Source organism: Nicotiana attenuata, unplaced genomic scaffold, assembly GCF_001879085.1.
Source record: "Nicotiana attenuata strain UT unplaced genomic scaffold, NIATTr2, whole genome shotgun sequence".
Lineage (NCBI taxonomy): Eukaryota > Viridiplantae > Streptophyta > Magnoliopsida > Solanales > Solanaceae > Nicotiana > Nicotiana attenuata.
Genome location: NW_017670868.1, coordinates 176,173 through 200,352, shown reverse-complemented (window position 1 = coordinate 200,352; position 24,180 = coordinate 176,173). Strand labels below are relative to the sequence as shown.

Genomic DNA, 24,180 nt, shown 5'->3' with positions numbered 1-24,180 from the left:
ATGGCGTCATATCCTCGGGATATCGAGGTACCTTCCCGAGATGGCTTGATGGCGGGAAATCGAGCCCTCTGATTCCACTGCGTACAAACGATAACCCCTTGCTCCATATCACTTCATCGCGTTAACCAACCAAGCGATGAATTTTAGTGATATTGATTTCATCAATGTATGTATACTTGCAATTAGATAGCTTTGGTTTACTACTGTGGCTAAATTCTTTAGGATTCAAATGGCAATATCTGTGCCAGCAACTGTGAACGATGAATCACAGCTCCAGAGTGTTTTTCCTCTGTGTGTCATTTTAGCAAGGCCAGTATCGAATGCCGCAGGTGCTGAGGCAGTAAGTTCTTATTTTGTGCAAATACATCCGGTGAATTGTAATCATGTTTGTTGTTGGGTACCTCGCTAATACCATTGGTTATAGCATTCTGCTGTCTATCAATTTAGGCGGGCATGCATATCAACTTCTTTCACTGGAGTTGATGGAATAAATCGAGCTCAAGCAAAATTCTTTCTCCCCGAAATGGATAAACTTTCAGCTGAAATAAGGGCTGGCTCTCTTGTCCTCTTGTTTATCAGCTTTGGTAGGTATAAAGTGTTTTCTGAAACTTTATTTGTTGATATTCGTTAGGAGGGCCAACTATAATTGGTTTCTTCTTTTACAGCTGAACTTGCTAGAGATCATTTGGATACATCTTTATTTCCATGTAAGTAGCGTGGAAGTTGGAAAGATCCTTATTTTGTGCAGTTACCGGTGTCAAATAATCTTTATGATTGCAAGCATTTGTCAAACTCAGCAAATTTTCATTTTGTTATCTCTTTTGGTATTCATTTTGATGTTTTAGAATAAGTTAAACATACACAATGTGTGAGTCTAACGACCTATAATGTGCCACATCTAGAAACATGTTTCTTCAGTTTTGAGTGACTTATTTCACAGGCCTGAAGTAAAAGAAAGAAGACTATAATGAAATGACATAATATTTGCACTATGGAAACTGATCGCAGCCAACCCCAAACTACTATAAAGTAGGAAGAGAGGGTCACAAATAGCTTTTACCCGATATGAGGGTCGGGATCGAATTCCTCAGAGAGCTAGAAATTGGAGCTGGGTATCTATCTAGACTAAAGTCGTGTAATTGTTCTAAATGTCACTTTCAACATTTTTGGGCTTTTCAATTATAAACTACTATTACCAAACTACTAATTGAAACTAGATTATGCTACGAAATAATTGCTAAGGTTGTATCTAATGGGAAGAAGGGCACTAGGATCGTGACATCACCTAGGTGGCTAATTGACGGGTAGATGTTACTAAGGTTCGATTGACATAATTGGGGCTTATGCAATAACCGTTGCACAATTTTGCCCACTCTCGCACCTCTCGGTAGAGAGAGTGATTTTGCCCACTTGACTCTCTCGAGACCAAATGGGTAGGCAAATTTTAGATCAAGCAACTAGGGTTCAAGTAGGGTGATTACTCTCTCGAGGTTTAACCCGTTAATTGGGACTATCATTTCTCATGAGTCCATCCCAATTCCTTGTTGGATCAATTTTGGAGACTTAGACTCTCTTTCTCAAGAAGAGTCAAATCCACAAAGCACAAATCAGTGTTTGCAACCACCAATTTATAGATTGAAACATAAAATCAACCCAAATAGCAAATACCCATAGTCAATCTAACCCTAGATGGCAACACCCATCAATTACCCACACTAGGGTTGAGCCACAACCCTAGCTAATGGGTTTAGCTATTCATGCTTGAAGGAGAAAATGAAGAAATAGATGAATAACAAGACATATTAATTAAACACTAAATTAAAGTACAAGAATCTATCGTTAATTTGAAGCTAAGATGCCAAAAATGGCTCAGCGCAGCTCAAAGTCTGGAATTCACTGATGACCTAAAAATGGTAAAATGTTCTATTTATACTAGGCTGGAAAAACTGGACAAAAATACCCCTGCGGGGTCAGCGCGGGCCGCATGAAATGGACCGCGGCCGCGCTAGGCTCTTTGACTTCAATTCTGAGCTCTCTGAACTTGGCCTCCGTGGGCCGCGTAGAATGGACCGCGGCCGCGGAGGCAGCTGGCGCGGTCCGCACAATCACGACCGCGGACCGCGTGTCTTGGACTTGGCATAATTCCATCTCTCTGAATCTCTTGTCCGCGGACCGCACAAAAAGGTAGTGCGGCCGCGGAGCCTTCACCGCAGACCGCGTTATGTGTACCGCGACTGCATTGCCTGAAGCCTGGTTTTGCAAACTCTCTGAACCATCTAGTGCGGCCGCATTCGACTTTGTGCGGTCCGCACTAGGCTTGTTTTCCCTCAGTTTACTTGGTCTTTGATACTTGAGCAAGTTTCACTCCTTTTGAGCCGATCCTTGACATTTTGTCACTTTGTCGATCAAACCTGCAATCAAGTACAACTGATGAGCCTTTTGGGACTATTTTTTAACAATTTATATTCAAAGCATAGGCAAGTAGGAGCATAAAACACGTTAAAATCCCTACTTATCAACTCCCCCAAACTTAAGCCTTTTCTTGTCCTCAAGCAAACAAAATAAGACCCATCCCTTAAGGTAAAATCCAAGAACTTCCAGCAATCCTAAAGTAACCTCAACAAGCATCAATTGCGACTAACAATTGCCCTCAATACGAATGAATCATCAACAACATTTAAACTTTGAAAGGCCATGGATCAAGTGTGACACAAGAGCATCAAGAGTTGACTCATTACATCACAGAACTCTCTCAATTACTTTGGTCACTGTGGAACCCAAACTCACACATCCTCAACTTTCCCTAAGCAAACCTCACCTTTTAGAGTATTGACACACAAACCGAGGTTAATGGGAATTCACTCATCTCTCTCAAAAAAAAGTCACAAGTCCGGCTCTAAGTACAATTTGCTTTCCCCTTATGTAAGTATCCACTAATGTCAGCTTCATTCAACTTAAGATCATATAGGGCTTTTGTGGAGTCATTGTGAAGGCTTTAGGTTTAGGGTAGGAAATATTTTGGTCTAAGTGGGTTCCATCTTCCCTTAAGCACTTCTTTTGATTAATTTGGCACAATTCACTTGACTCTTTGAGTCATTTCACCTCTTTCTAAGGGGTTAGAGAGACTCATTGTCACTCATTATTATGCATTTCAAACCTTTTCTCCCTTTTCAACTTTCCACACATTTCTTTCTTTTTCACTGCTTTTCTTGAATCCCTTTTTATTCTTTTTCACATTGTACTTTCTCTTTATCTTTTTGCTTTTCTTTCTTTTTCATTGTCTTTCCTTTTCTTCACTTTTGTGCCTTTTTACCACTTTGTTGCACTCCTCGTCTCTCCCCCCAAACTTATACTTTTGCCATGTGCTCAAGGAAAGATCGGGTGCCAAGAGAGGGTATCTTTTAGAACGGGTATAGGCTTGTAACATGGTTCTTGAAAGAAAAAGGTCTAAGGCTCAAAGGGGTTAACTAGGGATCATATCATTGGTAGGCTATGGAAGTTGTTCAACTATCTTATTTGGATCAAGGAGAGCCTATAATCACTTCTCAAGTCAAATTTCACTCAAGATTTCGCCCTAACAAGCATTCAGGGCAAGTTCTAGACCATTGGCTCGGGACTTGGACTCACAGTTCGATTTCTCACCATGCAAACTCAAGGATTGCTAAAGATATAGAGTCGGGGCCCCACAACAACCTTAGACACGATTGAGCACACAGTAGTCCGAAAGACCACATGATGATTGTTTGGTCAACTCAAGAGTCTCAAGGTCGCTACTTTCACCATCCTAAACACAACCTCTTGTCTTTGACCATGGGATCAAAGGCAAATGTGTTAGGCCCAAGTGAAGCTTCGCTTGAGGTACTCTTAACTATAAACTACCAAAAAAAACAAGAAAAACAAAAACGGACTCAAACCCTTAAGAAGGTTTTCACGCCATCTATCATTGGAAGAGCCCACCCGGTTCACACAATACTCCACCTTTGGAAAAACCGTGGCATTAAGAAAATCAAAGGCTTATTAAAAGCGTCAAAACAAAACAAAAATCTACAAGCCTATATAAGAAGCTAAAAATGAAATTTTTTTACGAAAAATAGAAAATACAATGAATATGTACAAACGGGGAATGAATATACAATGGGGGGTGAATATATACAATAATGTAATACAATGAAAGTAACTAAATGTAAAGTTATATACAGACCAAATGAAAAATCAAGAAAGCATAAAATAGTATCAATATTTACAGTCATCCAAATAATGAAGGCGCACCCTCGAATAAAAGCTGGCATTGTCCCCAATGCCAACTAAAGCAAAACTAAGCATCAAAAAGTATAGGGAAAGATATGAAGACTCCCTAAGCCGTGTCCGTCTGCATGGGATCATCTGTGGTCCCGGGTCCTCTGTATGCGGGGAACCTCACACTGGTTCCCGGTCTTCCTGCTGCTCAGCTGCTGGGACTTGGGGCCTGGACCTGGGACAGGCTGAATATCAGGGGGCATCCTGTGGCTGACTGAGGAGGCCTCGGTGGGTCTGCCAACTGGATGATCGCCTCATCTGCACTCGGAGCTTCCTCTTCTTCCTAGGATGCCTCTGTGTCTGCTCCTATTGTGGCTCTGCTGCTGGTACTGCTGCTGGAGCTGGATCCCCAATAGCAAGTGCTAAAGGCTATAAAGGAGTCAGCCTTCAGCTTGTCCACATCTTCTCTAAAGGCTCCTTCACAAACTTCCTTGGAAGCCCGTGTTTTTCGCAATTTCTTGTCTCCCTGGCAAGCTCCTTCAGAGCCTTGCCCGTGTAATCCACTGCCTTAGACAAGGCATCCTGAGTACTGATGATCTTTTCCTGGTTCTCTAGGATCTTCTTCAATGTGTCCTTAATGGACTGTGGAATCTGTGTTGGCTGTGATGCTGACTGAGCCACAATGGTAAAGACAGTGTGACAACTTGGATGACGCAGATGACATCCAGTTGTTCAAGCTGTGAAGTGCCTGGCTCAGCTGGTGGGCAGTGATAGGATGGGCCCGGGAAGACGGAATCCCCGGACCAGCTGAAGTAGAAGGACCAGCAGTGGTGGAAGGTCCCGGAGGCAACTCAACGGTGGTGGAGGCAAGCTCAGTGGAGGGCTCTACCGCAACCGGCTTCTTCAGACTGACCAGTTGGAGCAGAAGGCAGGCGGCTTGTAATTCTTGTCCTTGGGGTTGTTTGGGCCCTTCAAACTGTACCACAAGAACGGAGCCAAAGGTTTGACCTTGATATCAAAAGGTCTCTTCTCCACCTCTAGGTCCCGGAAATACACAGTGAGGGTGTTGGGAAAAGGATAGTTCCGGTCATGCTCAACCCCACTGCAGAAGAAATGACACGGGACATCACATTGCCCACGTTCATAGGATATCCCGCCATAATAGATGCAACAAGAACAGCCCGAGCAAGTGAAATAGTCTGATCATGGGTAGTGGGGTCAAGCCGACGCACACAAACGTCACCACCCCCTAGCCTCAAAATTAAAGGTCTTCCAAAATATTTTGGTCCCTGCTTGCAACCACTCTGGAACAGTACCCGGGATTGCCAGGTATGAAGCTAACCACGGATGAACCTCTTCGCCCATTGCCAACTTTTCATTGTAAAGGGTCTCATCTTTGTCATCGAACCCCAAGTATTCATTGATTGCCTTCCCAGTAAATACCACCTTTTTGTTCCGCACTTTGGTCACTTTAGTGCCCTTCAAGATGTGGGCCACATTTCTATAGAACTCCTTGACCATGTGCCCATTCGCCTTTACACATTCACTCCGAAAATGCGCCCAACCCACTCAAATTTAAAACTGTCTATGCACATTTGGGTGTAGGGGTAGAAGGTCTCGCTCAATAAAACTCCTCTCAAGAATCAGCTTTCGTAGTAGCCACCAGTCCCTAAACTTGTGGAACGCTACCTGACTGACGAACCTATCCTCCCAAGCTGTGGGGTTTCTAGTTCGTTCAACACCCCTAACTTGAGGTTCACCACCCCCCTGCACCTCTCTAGCACCTTGAACCTCCTCCTCGCCTCCTTCTGCACTCTCCCTAGACAATGAAGCTGTAGGGGAGGTGGAGTAGTCCCCACTACCGGATGCCGAGCCCTCAGATGACTCATACACAACATTTATTGGCTATCGGACAGTGGGTGATGGCGGAGGAGTATCATCAATCAATCGAAAGTCGGTGACGATATGAGTTGGGACTGAGTCTGAGGAGATGTCTTGGGAGGCACATACTCACTCCCCAAGGAATTGGAAGCAGCTCTATCTGCGGCTTTTATCAGCTTGCGGGTTTGTTTTATGTTTTTCCGAGCTTGGGGAGTGAGTTTGACTACTCTCTTTCCTTTGCCCCCTCGGGAGGAATCACCTCTCCCGGGTTGTTTTGTTCCTTTGCCTCCATGTTGTCTAACCATTATCTGCAAGCACTCACATCTAGTTTTGTTAGTATCAGCAGAGGCAGTGAATTAGTTGTGGGAAATGAATTACAGAACAGAAGCCCAAAAGTTACAGAAAAAGGTTGCAGAAACAGTGGACTGCGGCCCGCACAAAAAGGAATGCGGTCCGCACAAGTATAAGGTCTCCCAAACATACTCTCTGAATCTCACCACCGCGGCCCGCACAAAATGGTACCGCGGCCGGGGTGGGCCAGTGCGGACCGCACAAAATGAAGTGCGGCCGCACTGGACTATGGACTCCTCTCTGAATCTCATCACCGCGGTCCGCACAAAGTGGTAATGCAGCCGCGGTGAAGCCACCGCGGACCGCACAATCACGACTACGGTCCGCGGTGGATGTCCAATCCTGGCACTGAGTTATGGTTTCCAATTTTTTGCATATTTGTTCAAGTGTTTTACCTAGAGTTTGTCCCTACTCAATTACCCAGTTCAACAAGTTCACCAAACACACAAAAACCAACATTTACACTAACCTAAGCTAATAATTAAAGACAAATGGGAAGAAGAAGAAGCTATGGGCTATTGGGCATGAAAATAAAATGAAATTATAAAATTAAACAAACAAAAATGGATGAAATGTTACCAGATGTGAAGATGAAATGCAAGTATTCAATCTATGCAAAGATTTTTGTGCAATAGAGAAGATGAACAATAACTTTTAGGGCTCTGAGTGATTAGGGTTCGAAAAGGGTAAAAGGAGACCCTTGAGGTCTATTTATAGAAAAAGGTATGGGACCCAGCCTTACCTACCAGCGCGGCCGCACAAAACGGACTGCGGACCGTGCTGGGTATGTTCAAAAGAAGTTTGAGAAGGCAACCTCCGCGGTCCGCGCAAAACAGACCGCGACCGCGGAGGTCCACCGCAGACCACACTAAATGGGATGCGGCCGCGGTGGCAAACTTCAGAGAGCACCTCACTTGGTTTTTACCAGTGCGGACCGCACAAAGTGCAATGCGGCCGCACTGGCAACTTCAGAGACTGTTCAATTTTTCCAAAATGTTTTGCACTGCATCAACACAATCCCTGCACATCTCACAACCAATTAGTCCAAAAATCAAACCTAAACTACAAAGAAAATCAAAGAAAAAAAGAAGAAAAAGACATGGGTTGCCTCCCAAGAAGCGCCTGATTTAACGTCGCGGCACGACGCATGTTACCATCACGTCACTTGAAATGAACCACAGCCATCACATGGCTATCATCAAACTTCCCAAGATAATGCTTGACACGGTGACCATTCACTCTAAAAACTTCACCACTTTTGTTCTTCAAATCTAGAGCACCAAATGGGGTCACATACACAACTTCAAATGGACCACTCCACTTAGATTTCAGCTTTCCCGGAAACAACCTACAACGAGAATTGAACAAGAGGACCAAATCACCAACTTTGAACTCCTTTCCACGAGCATATTTGTCATGAAGGTACTTCATTTTGTCCTTATACAAGGACGAACTAGAGTATGCATGGAACCGAAATTCATCAAGTTCATTGAGTTTTTCAACACGAAGATTGGCTGCAACATCCCACTCAAGATTAAGCTTTCTCAAGGCCCTCATAGCCTTATGCTCCAATTCCACTGGTAGGTGACATGCTTTCCCGAACACCAACAGATACGGTGACATACCAATTGGGGTCTTGTAAGCAGTCCGGTAAGCCCATAGAGCATCATCCAACTTTTTAGACCAATCGGTCCTATTGGCATTTACGGTCTTGGACAAAATACTCTTGATCTCCCTGTTAGACACTTCAACCTGGCCACTTGCTTGAGGATGATAAGGTGTGGAGACTTTGTGGTTGACACCATACTTGGATAGCAAGGTATCAAAAGCTCTATTACAAAAATGTGATCCTCCATCACTAATGATTGCCCGGGGTGTACCAAACCTTGTGAAAATGCTCTTCTTTAGAAATGACACCACACTCCTAGCTTCATTGTTGGGCAAGGCAACGGCCTCAACCCATTTTGACACATAATCCACTGCTACAAGAATGTAAGTGTTCCCACACGAGCTAACAAAAGGGCCCATAAAATCAATACCCCAAACATCAAAAATGTCAACCTCAAGAATTGTGTTAAGAGGCATCTCGTCTTTCTTGGAAATCCCACCCCCTCGTTGGCATTGATCACATCTCTTTACTAAATCACTCGCATCTTTAAACAAAGTCGGCCAATAAAAACCACAACTTAAAACTTTCGAAGCCGTCCTCACCCCTCCATGATGGCTACCATAGGGGGAGGAATGACAAGCCTCCGAAATACTCAATTGATCACCCTCCGGGACACACCTTTGAATCACACCATCCATGCAAATCTTAAACAAGTATGGCTCGTCCCAATAGAAGTCCAGACTATCCCGTTTGAGCTTATTCCTTTGGTTAGAAGAGAGCTCACACGGGATGATGCCAGTCACAATGAAATTAGAAATATCTACAAACCATGGCATATCACACATTGACACAGAAAGTAGTTGCTCATCGGGGAAAGTATCATTGATTTCCAAGCCATCGCACGGCCTTCCTTCCTCCTCCAAGTGGGACAAAATGATCCGCAACTTGGTTCTCACTACTTTTCCGGTCCACTATTTCCAAATCAAACTCTTGAAGAAGTAATACCTATATCATCAACCTTGCCTTGGAATCTTTCTTGGTCATCAAATACCTAAGGGCGGCATGGTCGGTATGCACTATGACTTTGGCCCCCATAAGATATGGCCGAAATTTTTCCATGGCTAACACAATAGCCAACAATTCCTTCTCCGTCAATGTGTAGTTCCGTTGAGCTTCATTCATAGTCTTGCTTGCATAGTACACGGGATGAAACATTTTGTTCACTCGTTGACCCAAAACTGCCCCCAACCGCAACATCACTCGCGTCGCACATGAGCTCGAAAGGCATGCTCCAATTGGGTTATGCTTTAGAAGTTCAAAGGCCTCCATACATTTCTCATCAAACACAAACTTAGCATCTTTCTCTAGCAACTTGCAAAGGGGATTCACAACCTTCGAGAAATCTTTGATAAACCGCCGGTAGAACCCGGCATGCCCAAGGAAACTCCTCACCCCTTTGACAGAAGTAGGGGGAGGGAGCCTCAAAATCACCTCGATCTTAGCCTTGTCTACCTCAATCCCATGCTTAGAAATCTTGTGACCCAACACTATACCTTCTTCAACCATAAAATGGCATTTTTCCCAATTGAGAACGAGATTAGTTTCTTCATATCGGGCCAAGACTCTATCCAAATTTCCCAAACACTCTTCAAAGGAATCACCAACCACACTAAAATCATCCATAAAGACATTCAATATGTCTTCCACCATGTCGGTAAAAATAGCCATCATGCAACGTTGGAAGGTCGCCGGAGCATTGCACAACCCGAATGGCATCCGGGAGAAAGCAAATGTACCATATAGGCATGTGAAAGTGGTCTTCTGTTGGTCCTCCGGGGCAATTAAGATTTGATTATAGCCCGAATACCCATCTAAAAAGCAATAGAAAGCTCGCCCCGCAAGGCGATCAACCATTTGATTGAGGAATGGCAAGGGAAAATGATCCTTGCGGGTCACTTTATTTAGCGTCCGATAGTCCATGTAAACTCTCCACCCGGTAATGGTTCGAGTGGGAATAAGCTCATTGTTGTCATTTGTCACCACAGTCATCCCATATTTCTTCGGCAGACATTGCACCGGAGAAGTCCATGAGCTATCGGAGATCGGATACACCACGCCCGCATCAAGCCAGTTGATCACTTCTTTCTTCACCACCTCTTGCATTGCTTCATTGAGCCTCCTTTGATGTTCTAAGGAAGGCCTTGCATCATCCTCCAAGATAATTTTGTGCATGCAAAATGCGGGGCTTATTCCCCGAATGTCCGCCAGAGTCCATCCAATTGCCTTTTTCTGCTTTTTGAGCACTGCCAATGTGGCATCTACCTGCATGTTAGTAAGGCAAGAGGAAAGAATAACTGGTAAAGATAAATTAGAGCCCAAAAATTCATACCTGAGGTGTGGAGGAAGTGGCTTCAACTCCAACACCGGTGGCTCCTCAATTGATGGTTTTGTTGGTGGAGTTTTCCGGTTTTCAAGATCCAAAGACAATTTTCTTGGCTCATAGGAATAAGAGCCCATCCCATGTAAGGCATTGACACATTCCACTATGCTTGCATCATCATTGACATCAAGATTTACGAGCACGGCCTCAAGGGGATCCTCCATGTTGATAATAGAACTTGTGTCATCCACTATCACAGCTGTGACAATGTCCACAAAAGAGCACACTCAGTGCTATTGGGTTGCTTCATGGATTTGCAAACATGGAAGACCACCTTTTCATCTCCCACTCGGAAAGTTAGCTCACCCGCTTCAACATCAACCAATGCCTTCCCCGTTGCTAGGAAAGGTCTCCCTAGAATAATTGGAACCTCATAGTCCACCTCACAATCCAAAATCACAAAGTCCGCCGGCAAAATGAATTTGTCCACCCGGACAAGCACATCATCAACTATACCCAGAGGACGCTTCATTGATCTATCTGCCATCTGTAATCTCATGGAAGTTGGCCTTGGAGGCCCAATACCTAGAGTCTTGAAAACTGAGAAGGGCATTAAATTGATGCTTGCCCCAAGATTACATAAAGCCCTGGCAAAGTCTGAACTACCAATAGTGCAGGGGATAGTGAAAGCACCGGGATCCTCTAATTTCGGGGCCATTAAATGTACTATGGCACTAACTTGGTGGGTCATCTTGATAGTTTCACAGTCCATTGATCTTTTCTTTGTAACCAAATCTTTCATGGATTTCGCATACCCAGGCATTTGTTCCAAAGCCTCCACCAAAGGTATGTTGATGGATAAGCTCTTCATCATGTCAATGAACCTTTTAAATTGGTTGTCACTTTTCTGCTTGGCTAGCCTTTGAGGATATGGGGGAGGTGGTCTAGGCAAAGGTGCCTTGGCTTTTGGCACCACCGGCTCCGGCATGTCAATTATGTGCTCCCTAGACGGGTTCACGGCCTCTTGAGTTTCCACCTCGGCTTCATCAATGTCAATCCTCACATCATTGTTCACCTCATTCTCAACCACATCTTCAACTACCAAAGGAACATCATTTTCTTGCAACTCAACATCTTCATCCACAACTTGCTTATCTTTCGAGGCATGCACATCACCGCCTTTCCCACTTCGTGTTGTAACTGCCATCACATGATTGTTCCCACCCTTAGGGTTCACTACCCTATCACTTGGTAGAGCACCCTTTGGGCGAGTATTCAACGATTGAGAGATTTGGCCTAATTGTACCTCTAAATTCCGAATGGAGGTATTGTGGGAAGCCAATTGAGCATCGGAATCTTGGTTCTTCTTCATCATTTGTTCGAACATCATATCTATTCTTCCCATATCATTACCCGAAGAACTAGATCCTTGAGAAGGGAACGGGGGTGGATTGTTCGGTTGTTGGTAAATTGGGGGCCTTTGAAAGCCTTGCCCCCGATTGCCTTGGTTTCCATTGTTGTTCCAATTGCCTTGAGCATTGTTGTTCCAATTGTTGTTATTACCATTCCAATGCCCTTGGTTACCTTGACTGTTGTTCCCCCAACCCGCCTTGGTTGTTTTTGTTCCAATTACCACCACCTTGTTGTTGATTGCCCCAATTACCTTGAGGTCGCCATTGTTGGTTTGAAGAGTTGCCTCTATTGCCTTGATAGTTGTTAACATATTGTACATCTTCATTTTGCTCATCATATCCATCATTTTGAAACCCATCACACTCATCATCAAATTGCTTGGAATTCCCTTGGTTTTGTTGCCTCCTTTGCCTTCTCTTGTTGGTAAGCAAATTAACACTTTCCATAGCATTCACTTGGCGAGGGTTTTGGACTTGCTGCAATTGTGTCTTAGCCAATTGATTCATTGTAGTTGTCAACTCTGCTATAGCCTGTCCATGGTCATGTAATTCCTTGTGCAAATGGATGACCGTAGGGTCACCTTGGGGAACATTGGCTCTACTTTGCCATGCGGAAGATGTATCCGCCATCTCATCAAGAATCTCGCAAGCTTCGTCATAAGACAACTTCATGAAATTACCCCCGGCCAATTGATTGACTATGCATTGATTTGTCGTATTGATGCCCCGATAGAAGGTTTATTGAATCATCGCCTCGGTCCTATCGTTGTTTGGGCATTCTTTCACCATTGCTCTAAACTGCTCCCAAATCTCATGCAAAGGTTCCGTGGGTTCTTGCTTGAAAGCCAATATCTCATCTCGAAGTGCCGCCATGTGTCCGGGTGAGAAGAATTTAGCAATAAATTTATCCGCCAACTCATCCCAAGTTCTGATGGAATGATTGGGGACTCTCTCTAGCCAATCTAATGCCTTTCCCCGGAGTGAGAACGGGAAAAGTCTCAACCTAAGAGCATCTTCGGACACATTCGTCTGCTTGCTACCCCAACATGTATCCACGAACCCTTTTAGATGTTTGTAGGCATTTTGATCCGTAGCGCCCGTAAAATACCCACGCTGCTCAAGTAAGGTCAACATCACATTGGTTATCTGAAAATTGCCCTCCCGGATTCTGGGAGGGACTATAACACTCGCATACCCTTGATTTGGTAGCACTCTAGGAGCCACTCTTGGAGGTGGCGGAGGAGGGTCTAGAACATTATCATTAGCATTGGCCTGGCGGCCTCGTCTTGGTCCTGGAGGTACAAGAGGCACCTCATCCTCTCCAATTTCATCTACCTCCTCCCCCGCAAGCACGTTTCCAAGAGGGTCATTCGCGTTTAAAGCCATTTGGTACCTTTAGTATTCACACACACAAATTAGTAAATAAGAAGGAAAGAAGAACGACACACAAAAATAACTAAATAGATAGCCAAAACCGTTAGCTCCCCGGCAACGGCGCCAAAAAGTTGATCGCAGCCAACCCCACACTACTATAAAGTAGGAAGAGAGGGTCGTAATAGCTTTTACCCGATATGAGGGTCGGGATCGAATTCCTCAGAGAGCTAGAAATTGGAGCTGGGTATCTATCTAGACTAGAGTCGTGTAATTGTTCTAAATGTCAGTTCCAACATTTTTGGGTTTTTCAATTATAAACTACTATTATCAAACTACTAATTGAAACTAGATTATGCTACGAAATAATTGCTAAGGTTGTATCTAATGGGAAGAAGGGCACTAGGGTCGTGACATCACCTAGGTGACTAATTGACGGGTAGATGTTACTAAGGTTCGATTGACATAATTGGGGCTTATGCAATAACCGTTGCACAATTTTACCCACTCTCACACCTCTCGGTAGAGAGAGTGATTTTTCCCACTTGACTCTCTCGAGACCAAATGGGTAGGGAAATTAGATCAAGCAACTAGGGTTCAAGTAGGGTGATTACTCTCTCGAGGTTTAACCCGTTAATTGGGACTATCATTTCTCATGAGTCCATCCCAATTCCTTGTTGGATCAATTTTGCAGACTTAGACTCTCTTTCTCAAGAAGAGTCAAATCCACAAAGCACAAATCAATGTTTGCAACCACCAATTTATAGATTAAAACATAAAATCAATCCAAATAGCAAATACCCATAGTCAATCTAACCCTAGATGGCAACACCCATCAATTACCCACACTAGGATTGAGCCACAACCCTAGCTAATGGGTTTAGCTATTCATGCTTGAAGGAGAAAATGAAGAAATAGATGAAGAACAAGACATATTAATTAAACACTAAATTAAAGTACAAGAATCTATCGTTAATTTGAAGCTAAGATGCCAAAAATGGCTACAAAACAGGTCTCACGAGCATAGCTCAAAGTATGGAATTCACTGATGACCTAAAAAATGGTAAAATGTTCTATTAATACTAGGCTGGAAAAATTGGACAAAAATACCCCTACGGGGTCAGCGCGGGCCGCATGAAATGGACCGCGGCCGCGCTAGGCTCTTTGACTTCAATTCTGAGCTCTCTGAACTTGGCCTCCGCGGGCGGCGTAGAATGGACCGCCGCCACGGAGGCAGCTGGCGCGGTCCGCACAATCACGATCGTGGACCGCATGGCTTGGACTTGGCATAATTCCATCTCTCTAAATCTCTTGTCCGCGGACCGCACAAAAAGGTAGTGCGGCCGCGGAGCCTTCACCGCAGATCGCGCTATGTGTACCGCGACCGCATTGCCTGAAGCCTGGTTTTGCCAACTCTCTGAACCATCTAGTGCGGCCGCATTCGACTTTGTGCGGTTCGCACTAGGCTTGTTTGCCCTCAGTTTACTTGGTCTTTGATACTTGAGCAGGTTTCACTCCTTTTGAGCCGATCCTTGACATTTCGTCACTTTGTCGATCAAACCTGCAATCAAGCACAACTTATGAGCCTTTTGGGACTATTTTTTAACAATTTATTCAAAGCATAGGCAAGTAAGAGCATAAAACACGTTAAAATCCCTACTTATCAGTAACCTAGATCTATAGAATTTCTTTCCTATTCTTGTCTTTCTTAGAAAGCATTTCCTTTTGAATCTTCATATTTAACTGATTGAGGAAAGAGAATTTCAGAGTATCCTTCTACTTGTCCCTTATGCCCTTATAAAGTGATTCTCCTTCGCATCCACTAACACCGTCTATTTAAATTTCCCTTCTTCTCTTTCTGTCTCTGTGGACCTGATAGGATTTGGACGTCTTTTAATTCAATGCTGGTGGTTCTAGCACATTTAGGACCTTGAAACATGATTTTATGATATTATTCCTAAAGTCAAACAGCAACAACTGTGTGAAACTAGTCAAATTTAAAGGGAACACGGGAAACTTTGTATATCTCAATCTTATGGCAGCACAGGCCAGCTTAAAAATAACCCATAAACCTAAACATGACTATGAATTCATGTTTGTGGTTTGATGTTTATAATATATAATACAAAAGTTGAATGTTATATCTGGAATGTTGTCAACAAATGGATCTCAACAAATTCCACAGGCTTTTCTCAGCTCTTGGAACATGAACTCATTGTTTAGCTCCATTAGCGCATGAAAAGAAAAACCACATAATGGTTGTTGCCATGTCAAATTCTGTTGTATTAAGGTTTCTGCAATTTTTATTGTCTTTTGCTGCTTTATACTTTTTTATTTTTTATTGTAACGACCCGGCCGGTCGTTTTTATTGTTTTTTGCTCCTTTATACTTTTTTCATTTTTTATTGTAACGACCCGGCCGGTCGTTTTAAGAATTAGGCTTGAATCCGTGGTTGATTCCATGTTTCGATGTTGTTTTAAGTGCTTTAAGGATTGGTATAAGTTTGGACAGTGGTGTTAGACTTGTTTGTGTTTTTGGTTGAGGTCCCGGGGGCCTCGGGATGATTTTGGATGTTTGGCGGAAGGATTTGAAATTTTGAGTTGCAGCTGTAGCTGCTGATTTTTCTGTCATAACCGCACCTGCGGTTGGGTCCCGCAGGTGCGGAGCCACAGAAGCGGCGCTAGAATCGCAGAAGCGGAAAGGGGGAGGGCCAGTTGGAACTGCAGAAGCGGGAGCTTCACCGTAGAAGCGGTACCGCATCTGCTTATGGGAAACCGCGGGTGCGGAATCTGAGTTTAGTGAATTATCGCAGACGCGACCCTTGTTCCACAAAAGCGGGACTGCAGGTGCGGTCCCATGACCGCAGAAGCAGATTAGCTGGCAGAACATATAAATAGTTGCCTTCGCGAATTTGAGTTATCTTTCACCTCTTTTCAAACGGGAAGAAGCTTTGGGGAGCATTTTCAAGGGAGATTTTCAAAGGAATTCATTGGGGGTAAGGTCTTTGGTCCTTAAACTCGTTAGTGAGGTGATTTTTATCATTTTAAGCATGAAATTTGAGGGAAAATCAGTGGTAAATTAAGGGTTAGGGCTTGATTAATTAGAGACCTTTGAGTGATGATTTGAGGGACCATTCGAGGTCCGATTTTGGTACTTTTGGTATGCATTAACTCGTGGGAGTATGAGGATTCTGAAAATATAAATTTTACCGGATTCCGAGACGTGGGCCCGAGGGGCATTTGGGTCATTTTACCTAATTTCGCGTATTAGCATAGAATTTATTTGTAGAATCAGTTACTTGAAGTGTTATTTACATTATGAAATTGAATTGAATAGATTTGGGCCACTTGGAGTCGAATACTCGTGGCAAGAACGTGGTTTCCGGTTGATTTTGAGTTGGTCCGAGGTAAGTGGCTTGTCTAACCTTGTGTGGGGGATCCTCCCCTTAGGATTTGGTATTATTGATGTTTGAAATGCCATGTACGTAAGGTGACGAGTGCGTACTTGTGCTAATTGTTGAAAAATCCGGTTTCTGTTAAGCACTTAGAATTTGTGTTTTCCTTTCCTGTTTATACTACCTGCAAGTTAAGCCTGTTGTTAGCTTAGGGAAGCATGTCTAATTTATTTAACTGCTTATTTGTTCTACTGCCCTATTTGAATTATGTGCAGCATGTTAGGTTAGAAATACCTGCTTTACCTTGGTGTGAAGTTTGATTATATTGAGTATTCTTCTTGTTGCTGCTGTGTATTTACTTTGGGACTACGGACGGTATCTCGGCAGATCCCCCTGTATGTTTACTTTGGGACTACAGATTTGTAATCCGGGAGATCCCCCTGCACTTTTACATTGGAACTATGGGATTGCACCCGGTAGATTCCCCCAGTATTGAGTATTTATATTTGGGACTACGGATGTGATATTCCGGTAGATCCCCGCACATTTATGAGTTGGACTACGGGACTACACCCGGGAGATCCACTGGATATTTATATTTGGGGACTACAGGACGGTATCCTGGGAGATCCCCCGATTTTTATCTCTGCGTTGAGCTGTATTTATTTTTCCTTGATTACTTTGTTTCTATTAAAATTGTTGTTGTTCTTCCATCATGTGTTACCTTTTTACTGTTGCACTCAAGTATACTGTCTTATTCTGCACTGTTATTATATCTTGTATTTCCTTTAACCTCAGTAGGGTCCTGACCTTCCTCGTCACTACCCGAGCAAGGTTAGACTTGGCACTTACTGAGCACCGCTGTGGTGTACTCATGCCCTTCTTGCGCATGTTTTTCATGTGCAGATCCAGGTTCTTCGACTCAGTCCTACCATCCTTGAGGCGGAGTGATCCATCAGAGACTTCGAGGTATGTCTGCCGCGTCCGCAGACCGAGGAGTCCCTTTCCATTCTGGCTTATAGTATTAGGCCTTCTATATTTACTTTTGTTTAGACACTCTGGAGTTAGAACACTGTAGTTATTACATAGCTTGTGATTTCATGAGATTCCGGATTTTGGGAAAATGTAGTTCAATGTAAGAGTTTGATTTGTACTATTTCTGCAGTTTGGATAGTTTATTTCTGTTATTTCTTTTTTCGCAAATTGTTAGGCTTACCTAGTCGTAGAGACTAGGTGCCGTCACGACAGTTCACGGAGGGCGAACTTGGGTCGTGACATTTATTATGTTTGATAACCTCCTTTTTTCTTATTTAGTTGGTTTGAATGTTGGGATGTTTTCCCTCCATTAAAAACAAAGTTTTTGATCTTTTCTTCAGGTTTCTCATGGTCCATCTCCTTTCTCGTTCTAATCTTATTTTCAAAATTGTGATAGTGAATCTTGAAGGGCACTGCTTGTTGGGAAGAATGCCAATGGAATTACTTCATCTATTGTGGCAAAAGTCTCCCAATTTGAGTTTAGGGGAGAGAGCTGAGATGTTGTCTACTGTTGACTTGAGCCCTTGTTTTATGAAGGTACACTAGCAGAAGTTTCTAAATAGAAGTATGTAGTGCTAGTTTAATATTGCTTAGTGCACTAATTGTGAACCGACATCTCTTTGACAATTTGGAAGAGTGATCAAGTTGATAACTAGTTTTTTCTCTCCTTCAAAATTTGCATTCTTTGTTTAACAAAACTTATGTTTCTGGAAATTTTCTTCAACCAAATACCATTAGAACATCACCTCAGTAAATTGAGTTCTAGCCACTGGTGAGGGTGTTACGATTGCCCTAACTCATTTCAATATGCCTTTTTTTTTTACCAATATCGAAATAGATTTAAAGCCAGCTTCTCAGATTAAAAACACGACAAATCTTCCATACAAATGTTGAATTTGGATATGATCTATCTCCATTCTTTGCTCACTTGACTACATCGGGAGCTCTGAATCAATATGCCTTCTCTGAGGCATTACTCAATTTGGAGTTGGCTTTTGTTAGTTAAGGCAGATATTTTTTCTCTTCCTCATGTTGCTCCTTTATATTATCTTTAATAATTCTGGAAGTGAAAACGGGCAATTTATGATCCTCTACTATTTTAATCATAAGTATATGGCTTGATAACCAAGTAATCGGTTCTTCACATATCTAGTACAGAGGTTGCTTCTTCTAGGTAGACTGTTTTCACTTAGTGTTTCATGATGTAGAATCCGTTCATAGTGGACATTGCAAGATATTGTGTAGAGGCTAGTTCTTCTGGACAAATAATGTTGAAAGGGCATTGCTGAAGTATTTCTGATTGATTTGCGCATGAACAGTGTTTCTAAGAGCGAGAAGCGCAAAAAAGCGACAGGGGCTCGCCTCACTTCAAGCGAAGCGCACGCTTCATTGAAGTGAAGCACAATTCTTAAAAAACATTAAGTAAACCTTGTAAAGAGACAAACATAATGAAATAAACTGAAAATAACACACACACACACACACACACACACACACACACACACACACACATATATATATATATATATATAACGCAATTAGTAACATTTCAAATAAAAAGGAAAAAACTGGGAAAAAAATACTCCCTCCGTTCCAGTTTATGTGAACCTATTCCTTTTTGGTCCGTTCCAAATGACCCCTTTCTAAATTTGGAAATAGTTTAGCTTAAACTTACAATTCTACCCTTAATGAAAGCTTTTATAACCACACAAATACTCTAGGCCCCATTTTAACTTGTTTAGGACCACAAATTTCAAAAGTCTTCATTTTTTCTTGAACTCCGTGCCCAGTCAAATAGGTTCACATAAATTGGAAGGGAGGGAGTAATAATTATGTTTATTATACTAAAATCGGCAAAGCAACAACATTTCAAAATATAATAATTAAGTTTATAAATTGAAATACATACAAAAATTAATAAATACAGGCTAAATAAGAAGAATAAAAGGTAAAAAACAAAGGACCACTGCCTGCCCTAGCACTTAGCAGCAGTCGACGGGAAGAAGAAAGAAGAGAGAAAAAAAGAGAAGAAAAAAGGAGAAGAAGAAGAAAGAAGAAATTACCTGGAGGGCTGTACGGACTTCAGGAACCCTAGCAGCAACAACGATGCTCGATGGAATAGAAGAAGAGAAGAAATGTCTTCATTTTGGGGTCTATGTTTTGTATAATATAAAAAAAACCAATCTTTTTTTTTTAAAAAAAAAATTGACCCCTTTTGGCTGAAGCGGTCGCTTTTTGCTTCTCGCTTTTGCGTCGCTTCTCGCTTCAGATGTTGAAGCGATCGCTTTTGATGGTCGAGTCGCCTCAGCTTCAGAAAAGCGATGAGTTGTCGCTTCGTTTCGCTTTTTGCTTAAAGCGACGAAGCGATCGCTTTTTTAAACACTGCGCATGAAGTTGTTCTGGTGTTGATATTATGGTCACACATAATGAAATAAGTAATAGCGATGCATCATCACACATAGCAATTAACTGATTGTTAATATGTTGTCGACAATTTCTTTCATATATTTTTTCGTGAAAAAAGGGAACTTTATCTTCTTTTAATATGTGGAGTACAAGTTCAGTGACGTGACCCACGAAGCGGACGTGGCTGTGAGACTTGATGCACAAATCATCCCCAAGAGAGGAAATTTCAAGTACCTTGGGTCTATAATTGATGTACTTTCAAGGTTTTGCATCTCTCAAGCACAAAGAATAGAGAAAAACAAAAACACCCTGCTAAAGTTTTTCACAAAACTAGCGAAAGTGTTCTTCAAACTCATGTGAGAAGAATGTAAGATAGAAAAGAAACTTCACTCACACGTTCCTCAATCCCATAAGATTGCAAGAAGCTTTGAATAAGTGAAGATGAAACAAAAGAGTCAATCACGTTTTTGAAGCTAATGCTCAAAGAAACTAATCACTCATGTTTATTTTCAGCATATTGAGCCCTTTAAATAGGCCTTACAATGAGTAAAATTGACAAGGTTAAGGAAACGAATCCTAATTAAACTAGAATACGAATAAGGCTAAGAAAACATATCCTGACTAAAATAGAAAAAGAATTCCTGTAAGGATGGGATACCAACTAACACCTAGTTTGACTCTATGTTGCACGAATTCTCCAAATGCTATCGCACCCGTGTCAGACCCTCCAAAAATACACTACCTTTGGAGGATCCGACACGCACCCGGAGACATTTTCAGAGGGTCCGAGCAACATAGGTTTGACTAGAACTACAAATATAATCCTATTAAAACAAGAATTAAATAATTAGGAAACAAGAAATAAGAAATCCTAATCTTTAAGCAAAAGAAATCCTAATCTTGGATGGATTCTTGAATTTCTTGAATTCGTGGCCTTCTTGATCTTGCATCAATAATCCAAAGAAATGGGGAGATTGATGAGGATGTTACACATGGTAGTGGAGCGAGGTGGATGAAATGGAGGCTCGCATCCGGTGTTTTGTGTGATAAGAATGTACCACCAAAACTTAAAGGTACGTTCTATAGAGTGGTGGTTAGACCGATTATATCGTATGGAACAGAGTATTGGCCAGTCGAAAATTCGCATGTCCAGAAGATGAAAGTAGTAGAAATGAGGATGTTGAGATGGATGTGCGGGCAATACCGGGATTGATAAGATTAGTAATGAAAATATTTAGGACAGGGTAGGAGTGACCGGATGGAAGACAAGATGCGGGAAGCGAGGCTTAAATGGTTTGAGCATGTGAAGAGGAGAGGCATAGGTGCCCCATTAAGAAGGTGTGAGAGGTTGACCTTGGTGGGGCTAATGAGAGGTGGGGATAAGCCAAAGAAGTATTGGGGAGAGGTGATTAAGTAGAACATGGCGTGGTTTCAGCTTATCGAGGACATGACCTTTGATAGGAGGGTGTTGAGGTCGAAAATTAGGGTAGAAGGTTAGTAAGTAGTCAAGCGTTTTTTTTTTCATACTAGTAATATTAGTGTTAGTCTTGTATTCTCTTATTCTTAAATTTCTATTACTACCTGTAGTAATAGAATATATAGTAATAAATTACTAGCACTTTCTTTTACTTATTAAAAAAAAGATTTCTATTACTATCTGCTATATCTTTTGCTTTGGTTTCTTATTATAATGTTGTTACTGCTTGTTACTGGTTTTTTTTTTATGCTTGAGCCGAGGGTCTATCAGAAACATGTTTATCTTCATAAAGTAGGGGTAAGGTTTGCATACACACTACCCTCCCTAGACCCCACTAGTATGATTACACTGTATGGTTTGTTGTTGTTTCTTGCCAAGAGATCCTTGATGTGCCTGGCTCCGGTAGGTCATTTTTGTACTCAGTGCTTATGTCCTTGAAAATTGTAGTAAAAGATTTTTATCTCTTTGCTTATATAATTGATTTTCTTGAATAATGTTTGGATTATGGAAGGCAACAATACAGCAGCTGCAAGTCAAAATTGCTGCAGAAGAAGCTGGTGCAGGAGAAAAATCAGCTTATGATTCATTCTCCTATGATGACATTCCTACGACTTCATTGCCTCAATAATACGGTAAAGTTACCCATTTCTCGTCTCTTTTCTGCATTATGTTTCTATTTTGTCGTGTGTATTGCCTTTCTTGTATTTCTCTTTATGCAATGCTCCTTTTACCTAGCTGTACAAGAAATTATCAGTACTAGACACCGATATTTCCAACATTGCCCAGCATCCTACATATATCAAGATATATTCAGCCCTTGGTCTGCGTGCAGTTATGGATTTTAGAATGGTGGAATTGATGAAATTTGCATTACTTTCTTCTATATGAGCGGTTTTCTTTTCCTTGATCAAATTCCTTCCATACACATTCAAACTACTTAGTTGCTATTTTCTCTAAACTTGCAGTGACTGAGGACTTCACCTGTCCTCTCTGCTTGGTAAAATGTGCCAGCTTTAAGGTAAAGACTGGGATAATCTTCTTTCGTTTCTTTAACTAAACTAATTAGCTATACCATATCCACCCTGAAATGGTTTGGGCGAGAAATTTGATTTAGATTGACTAAATAAGTAGTTTAATATTTTTGTATCTTTGCTTCTGGTTTTAGGGTTTGAGATATCACTTATGCTCATCTCACGATTTGTTCAACTTTGAATTTTGGGTTGGTAAACTTCAAATTAAATTTTAATTGTGTGTTTTGTCAAAGCTGTCAAATTTAACCTCATATCATTTGTAGGTAAATGAAGAATATCAAGCTGTAAATGTATCTGTGAGAAGTGACATGTGGAGATCTGAGGTCAGCTCTTTTTCTTTTAACTCGGACGTGAAACTTATATAGTTTAATGGTGAATTTCCTTAATAAGGTCATGTGTTTTATTTGTATGATACCTTGTTAGATTCTAACGGTCTCTATAACTTTGTTAGGCAAAGGTTTGAGAAGTCAGTTCTCTCTATTATTTAATTCATTTCAGATACTTGAACTTGCTTGACTAATCTTATAGTCATGCTTTTTCTACTGTGTGAATTAATTTTCTTTCTGGACTGCTGTTCAGATTGTTGCTAATGGCGTTGATCCTAAGCAACAAACATTCTTCTTTTGGTATGTAACTATCATGCTCCTTCAGTTTGTTTTATAGCTATTTGATGTTATTTCAGAAGTATGTTATGAGATTCTACTGGTTTACCTGTAATTTGTTCTCAGTTCAAAGCCACTAAGACGGAGGAAACGACAGGATTTAGTTCAAAATTCAAAGTATGCGCACCCACTTGTTTTAGATTCAGACTTCCCTACATCAACGAATGGGCTCAATGACAAGATTAATGGTAATGATGACCCATTGTATTCGTTGGATTATTCAGTTTGTTGTTAGTTCTGTGTTCCTTTGTAAATGTGGTACATCATGGTTTCTAAATGGGTACATGTAAATGAATATTACTTGTCAAAGTATCACCGACATCTTTTTTGTAAGTCAAAGGTGCATAGTTGATATATTGGAAATTGCCTCTCTATCTCAACAAGGTAGGAGTAAAGCTGTAAAGTTTTTTCCGAAGTCAAAAGAGCGATTAGGTTGAAAAAATAAAGGATTTCTAACCATCTTATTATCCTATAACACTATAACATAGACCAATTAAACGAAATGAAAAAAATAAAAAGAGATGATAGAGAATCCGTTGAGAAGTTTACCTATATCCAAGGTATCTATTCTTACTATAATACTTTGTTTTAACTGTATCGCACTATGTATCATTTGATAACCCTCAAAATCTTCCATCTTTGGTTCAAATCAAATTTCAAATGGAAGAAATCCAAAGATATTTACAGCCAGATAGATCGCAACAAGACAACTTCCTATATCCACTTATCTTTCAGGAGTATATTTATGCACTTGCTCATGATCATGGTTTAAATAGAAATAGGTCGATTTTGTTGGAAAATCCAGGTTATAACAAAAAATTAGGAAACGCTATCCTCCCCAGACCCCACTATATTGGACTATACTGGGTTTGTTGTTGCTGTTGTTGAAAGGTGCATTGTTGCTGTCTGAAAGTGCAAATTTGTTTGGTTCTTGA

General features: G+C 41.6%; 1 pseudogene; it reads left to right on the top strand.

Moving 5' to 3' along the window:
• LOC109244051 lies at window positions 1–24,180 on the top strand (annotated as a pseudogene).